A 6,386-nucleotide genomic window follows, 5' to 3' on the forward strand; every position below is an offset into this window, starting at 1 on the left:
ATTTTCACTATTATTACTATTTTAATCATAGTGGCTAAATGCTTCATTTTATGTTTGCTTTATTTTTAAAGTTTATTTCGGTTGGTTCTTGGTCAGCTAAATGTTCGATGTATTTTTGTAAGCTTAGCTATAGGAACTTTGGAAATGTCACACTGAGTTGTTCCAGAAGTTATTTTACCTCATTTCTGCATTTCAGAATGGCTGTGAAACTCCATAGCCCTCCTGCTAATAAGGCATCTAGGCCCACTGATACATGGGTAAGAGAAATTTGTGTACTACCTTCTCCCCATGTCTTTAGTTTTTTGTTTTTTTTTTTTTTAATTTTCTGATCTGCCAAAATCGACTCTGAGGATTGTTCTAGCTCTAAAGTGGTTTATGGAATAATTGTATAATATACCTGTATTCCTCAATGTTCGCAAATCAAGCTTTCATTCAAGCCTCTTATTGCTGGCTACTCCAGGGAAGTTACAATGATCCAAGTGGTTGATGTTCTCGGATTCATAGTTCATGGGATCAGGCCTCTCCTTGTCAAAGCTGCCCTAATTTCCTCGTTAGAAAGTTCCAAGAAAGGCCCTCTGTGCTCTTTATCTTTCTCTTCTCTTCCTGCAGCTGAAGCTCAGTTTTGTTTTTAAATCTCTTATCTTTCTCTCTGTTGCAAAATCTCTCCTGTTTAAAAGATCCAGATTCATATTCTAGACAGTAGCTATCGGTTAATGTGACCAGATGTCACCTGTGTAGGGGCTTGTAGATCCTTTAGATTTCTCTTGCTCTTTAAATTATAAATATCTTATTCCATGAATGATGATAAAACCCAGTGTCCCTCCCAGATATATTTCAGGAGGGGTAATTAGATACAAGGGAAGGGGATTATTTAAAAGTGGACTAAAGGGGAAATAAAATCATTGCCTACGGGGCGCCTGGGTGGCTCAGTGGGTTAAAGCCTCTGCCTTCGGCTCAGGTCATGATCCCAGGGTTCTGGGATCAAGCCCCACATCTGTTCAGCAGGGAGCCTGCTTCCCCCTCTCTCTGCCTACCTCTCTGCCCACTTGTGATATCTGTCTGTCAAATAAATAAATAAAATCTTAAAAAAAATCATTGCCTAGAACATCACACAGGTAAAAACACTGAATATATCAGAACCTAAAAATAAATTAAAGCTCTTAATTAGAAAGACATGAAGGATACCGGAGTGTCGGGTTTCTTACATCAACGACACGGTAAGTTTATCTAACAGAAAAGCTCACTGATGGCAAACACTGTAGGCTCCAGCCTTCCAATTAAGCTTTTTCACATTTTCCTTCTGTCATGTGAACAACCACAAATTATTAGAAATGTGAGGGAACATGGAATATAAAACAGAAATAAAAGGAAAAAATCAGGGACTATATAAAAGAAGAAAACTTGACACCAAAAATCCACCAATACACTCAGAAGTGTAGGAAGAAATACTGCATCCATGAAATGAGAACACTATAAAATGGAAACAGAACAAATACATCTCTTGAAAATGATAGCCAAAGAGGAAATGTCAGTAGGAGCATTGAGATGTTCAGTAGAGAAAATTAACCAGAATGTACAAAAAAGAAGCAATATGATAGAAAATAGAAGAGAAAATGTAGTAGTAGTAGTAGTAATAATAATAATAATAATAATAAAATGGTTAATTCAGGAGATTTAACAGCAGTTACAGAGAAAGAGAAAAAACAGAGGGGAGAAAATATTTTTAAAATTTATATTTATTTATTTATTTATTTATTTGACAGAGAGAGATCACAAGTAGGCAGAGAGGCAGGCAGAGAGAGAGGAGGAAGCAGGCTCCCCGCGGAGCAGAGAGCCCGATGCGGGACTCGATCCCAGGACCCTGAGATCATGACCTGAGCCGAAGGCAGCGGCTTAACCCACTGAGCCACCCAGTTGCCCCTTTAAAATTTATATTTAAATACTTAAAGGAATTGATAAAAACAGACCCACATGAATAAGTTTCAGAGCAGTTGGTATAAAAAAAACATCCTTTAAGATTCCAAGAGGAAAAAAACTGAGTCACACTCATAAAGGTCTAGAAACCAGAATGGCTTTGGACTTTCCAACATCAATACTAGAACTGAGAAGACAGTGAAGCCTTAAATACTCAGAAGAAAAAGTTGTTCTAATCTAGAATTAAAAAAAATTTTTTTTAAGGATTTTATTTATTTATTTGACAGAGACACAGTGAGAGAGGAAACATAAGCAGGAGGGGGAGAGGGAGAAGCAGGCTCCCTGCTAAGACATGAGGCTCGATCCCAGACCTTGAGATCATCACCTGAGCCGAAGGCAGAGGCTCAACACACTGAGCCACCCAGAGGCCCCCTAATCTAGAATTTTATAGCCAAGACCAACCATCAAACTTTTGAAGACACATGAACTAAAAAATTTTCAGGCATACATTCAGAAATACACAATTTCCAAATTTTATCTTCCATGTGCTTTTTCTCAAAGGTCTACTGGAAACATAAAAGGATGTTCACACTCATTAGTCATTAAGGAAAATGTAAGTCAAAGCCACAGTAATATATCTCTAAAAGCATATTAGAGCAGTTGAAACAGAAAAGTGATAATACCAAATGATAGCGTGGATGCGGAAAATTGGATCTCTCATACATTGCTAATGGTAATGTAAAAATGGTCATGTCCCTTTGGAAAATGGTCTGGCTGGCTCTTATAACTTAGCAGTTGTCTCTGAGACATTTATCCCAAGGAAATGAAATTTTACATTTACACAAAAACCTATACGTGAATGTTTCTAACAGCTTTATTCATAATCGAAAAATACACGAAGCAGCCATCTAATGTCCTTCCGTAGATGAATGCTTAAACGAAATTTGGTACAACCAACACTGAAATACTACTCAGCAATTAAAAAAATGGACAGTTGATATACACAACAACATGAATGGGCCTCAATAGAATTATGCTTAGTGAAAAAAAAATCTCAAGAGTCTAAGTATAGTTGATTTTATATATATAGTTGATTTTACTTATGGAACATTCTTGAAATTACAAAACAATAGAAAAGGAGAAAAATAATGGTTGCCGGAAGACAGAGATAGGGTTGGTGGTGAGGTATTAATACAAAGAAGTATCAAGAAGTTGTTTTGTGGATGTGAAACCGTTCTGTATCTTGATCATTGTGATAGTTCCAGAAATATATACCCAGGATAAAATGATATAGAACTAAACACAACTAAACACACAAACATATACACATGCAAATGTAGGACAAAAAGTGTTAGAAACTGAATAAGGTTTGTAGTTTAATTAATTGTAAATGTACCAGTGTCAGTTTCCTGGTTTTGCTATTGTGTTACAACTATGTAAGATGTAGCCATGGGGGGAAGTTAGGTGAAGGAAAATCAGACACTTCACAGCTTCAAAGAATTTTAAGTCTGTAAGTACCTCAAAATGTATGGTTAAAAAAACAACTTTATAGAGCTTGAAAAGTAAAAATACTGAAGTATGAAAGTAAAGTGTATATGTGTATTTGTTTTTTATTGTTATGTTAGAAAATTATCCAGAGAATAGTTCTTAGGAACATTAAAATTAATAAATGTGCTTCCATGTTTTGGCTATTATGAATAATACTTCAATAAGCATAGGGGTGCATCTATCTTTTTGAATTAGTGTTTTTCTTTTCTTTGGGTAAATAACCAGTAGTTGAATTATTGGATTATATGCTAGTTCTGTTTTTGTTTTGAGGGACATCCATAGTGTTTTCCACAGGGACTGTACCGACTTATATTCCTGCCAGTAGTGCAAAGGGTTCCTTTTGCTCCACATCCTCGCCAACACTTGTTATTTCTCATCTTTTTTATTTTAGCCATTCTGACAAGTGTAAGAGGATATCTCATTGTGGTTTTGATTTTTATCTTCCTGGGGATTAGTGATGTTGAGCATCTTCTCATGTGTCTGTTGGCCATCTGCATGTCTTCTTGGGGAAGTGTCTATTGAGGTCCTAGGCCCATTTTTAAAATCAATTTTAAAATTGTTTGGGGCTTTTTTGGTGTTTACTTGTATAAATTCTCTCTATATATCAGATATTAACAGCTTATTGGATATATCACTTGTAAATGTCTTCTCCCTTCCAACCAGTTCTTGGGACCTGTCGGTGTAAGGTAGCATCTGAAAAATCAATTCTTCCAGTTTTACCAGAACAAACCTAACCTAAAATAGGAGTAAGTTAGTCTCAGAGAGAAAAATATGTTGCCTTTAAGTAAATCATAAATGCTCTGGCTCCCTATAGCCCTTTTCACCTTGTTTTATAAATAGCTACTTTACACATTTACATTCCTTTATTGGCTCCTAAACACATCTGATTTTGTCAGCTCTAGACCCAAACTTATTGAAGGGACAGCACAAGGTACCTCAAAAAAAGGAGGAAAGAGGTGGCGGCAATGCCTTTGAAAAGCAGAGAAAAGTGGAATTCTTGCAGATTGGAAAATTGCCTGTGGGCCCGGGGAGCATTGAGGACTTCTGACTTGCTCCCTAGCATTCTCAGTGGAATGAAAAAACCTCAGAGAGGATGGTTTTCAACTTTCTTACATTTTCACATTGTAAGTCTAGCCCTAGGCACTGTATTTTTGCAATTTGGGGAAAAATCCTGTATTCCAAGTGTGTTGTATAAGTATCAAATTCAGAGGACACTTTGGATCTAATAGGAATGGAGACAATGAGTTTCTCAGTGGTAAGTGGTGTGGACTAGTCATTAATGATGGGAATCACCTCTACAATGACTTACATTGTTTTAAGACCACAAGACCCTGTGCATGGGTGTATCTCTCTCTCTCTCTCTCTGTGTGTGTGTGTGTGTGTGTGTGTGTGTGTGTTGGATGGGTGTGCAGAAAAATGGGCAGAACTGACTGCATGGGTTGGATTCTCAAGAATATGATTAAGAGTTGTAAATATCTATTTACTGAACACCTCCGTTTGTGGACTAAAAGTTAAACGTAACAAACAAGCACCACATAAATATGTGCTAATCTAGCTGAAGCAAAATGGGAAATTATTAGTATTATTCAGAGTGAGTTGAATACAAAGTGGCAACCATGTAGGAATGGGTAAGGTAAGGACCCTACCAAGATTGAACCAGCTCAGGAAGTTCAGGCGGCTCATCCTTACTACAGAGGCAAAAGCGACAAGGAGCGGATTTCCAGTCTCTCCAGCTCCGTGCCTCATTATTCTACCATATATAAGTTCACTCACCTCTAGTTGGAGAGCTTAGGTTTTTAAAAATGATTGAATTCCTGCTTAAAGCCTCTTTGTGGAATTCTGCTGAAGACACAGCTATGACACGGTCTGGGGTTATTCAGAATTATGAGAGTGTATGTGATTTCAAAAAAGGAGAAAGATGGATAGAAATCCCTGGGAAATGGGAAGAAAAATACAGAATCCAACAAGTGATGAAGACCACAGAGAGAAGGGGTGGTTAGCAACTCCAAATGTACTTAAGAAATTGAAGAAATGTTGATAGCCTTGGAGGATGCAGAGTAACTGATGGCTTTTGACCACAAAATGGACCACCAAAGGTCAATTTCCTTTGTCCATTGAGGTTATAAGTGTTTATAAATTAGAAGTGAGTGCAGGCATACAAAAGTGAGCAGATCTTCAGTATGTAACAGTTTGTTACAACATCTGCATCTCTGCCATTCCCTGCCTCCTACTTTTCCTATCCCTAAGTATGTTTTATCCTCTCCCTGTACACTACAGTCTGTACCCATTGCCACATTACATCTCATTAACAACTGGACAAACTTAGAGTATATATCCTCAACACAGATTTGTGGAGTGAGGACTTGGGTGGGTGATTGGAAACAGCAAAGCAAGGGAATGGTGGGATTGATTTTTATTTCTCACTGACTCTTGGCTCTTGAGCCCTTCGAAAGCCTACCTGGACTTCTTCCTGGTTGACTTACTGAGCCTGTAATACACAGAGGAGGAGGTAAGGAATTGTGGCACCATAGAAAAGTAGGTTCATTAAATATTAAACTGTAAAACAGAAATAGACTCAGAGAGATCAAACTGGTGGTTTGGGGGAAGGTGGGTGAAATAGGTGAAGGGAATTAAGAGGTACAAGCTTCCAGTTTTAAAATAAATCATGAGGATGAAAAGCACAGCATAAGGAATATAGTCAATAATATTGCAATCCCTTCGTATGGTGACAGATGGTAACTACATGTACTGTGGTGAGCATTTTATAATGTATACAATTGTCAGATCGCTATGTTGTATACCTGCAATTAATTTTGTATGTCAACTATTCAATAAAAAATGTATTTGGTTGTAAAGTGAATTGGTGATCATAAATTGAAACACTCACACTAGTAAGAGAGTTTAAATGTGAATATCTCCTTCAA

Source organism: Meles meles, chromosome 8 (genome assembly GCF_922984935.1).
Source record: "Meles meles chromosome 8, mMelMel3.1 paternal haplotype, whole genome shotgun sequence".
NCBI lineage: Eukaryota > Metazoa > Chordata > Mammalia > Carnivora > Mustelidae > Meles > Meles meles.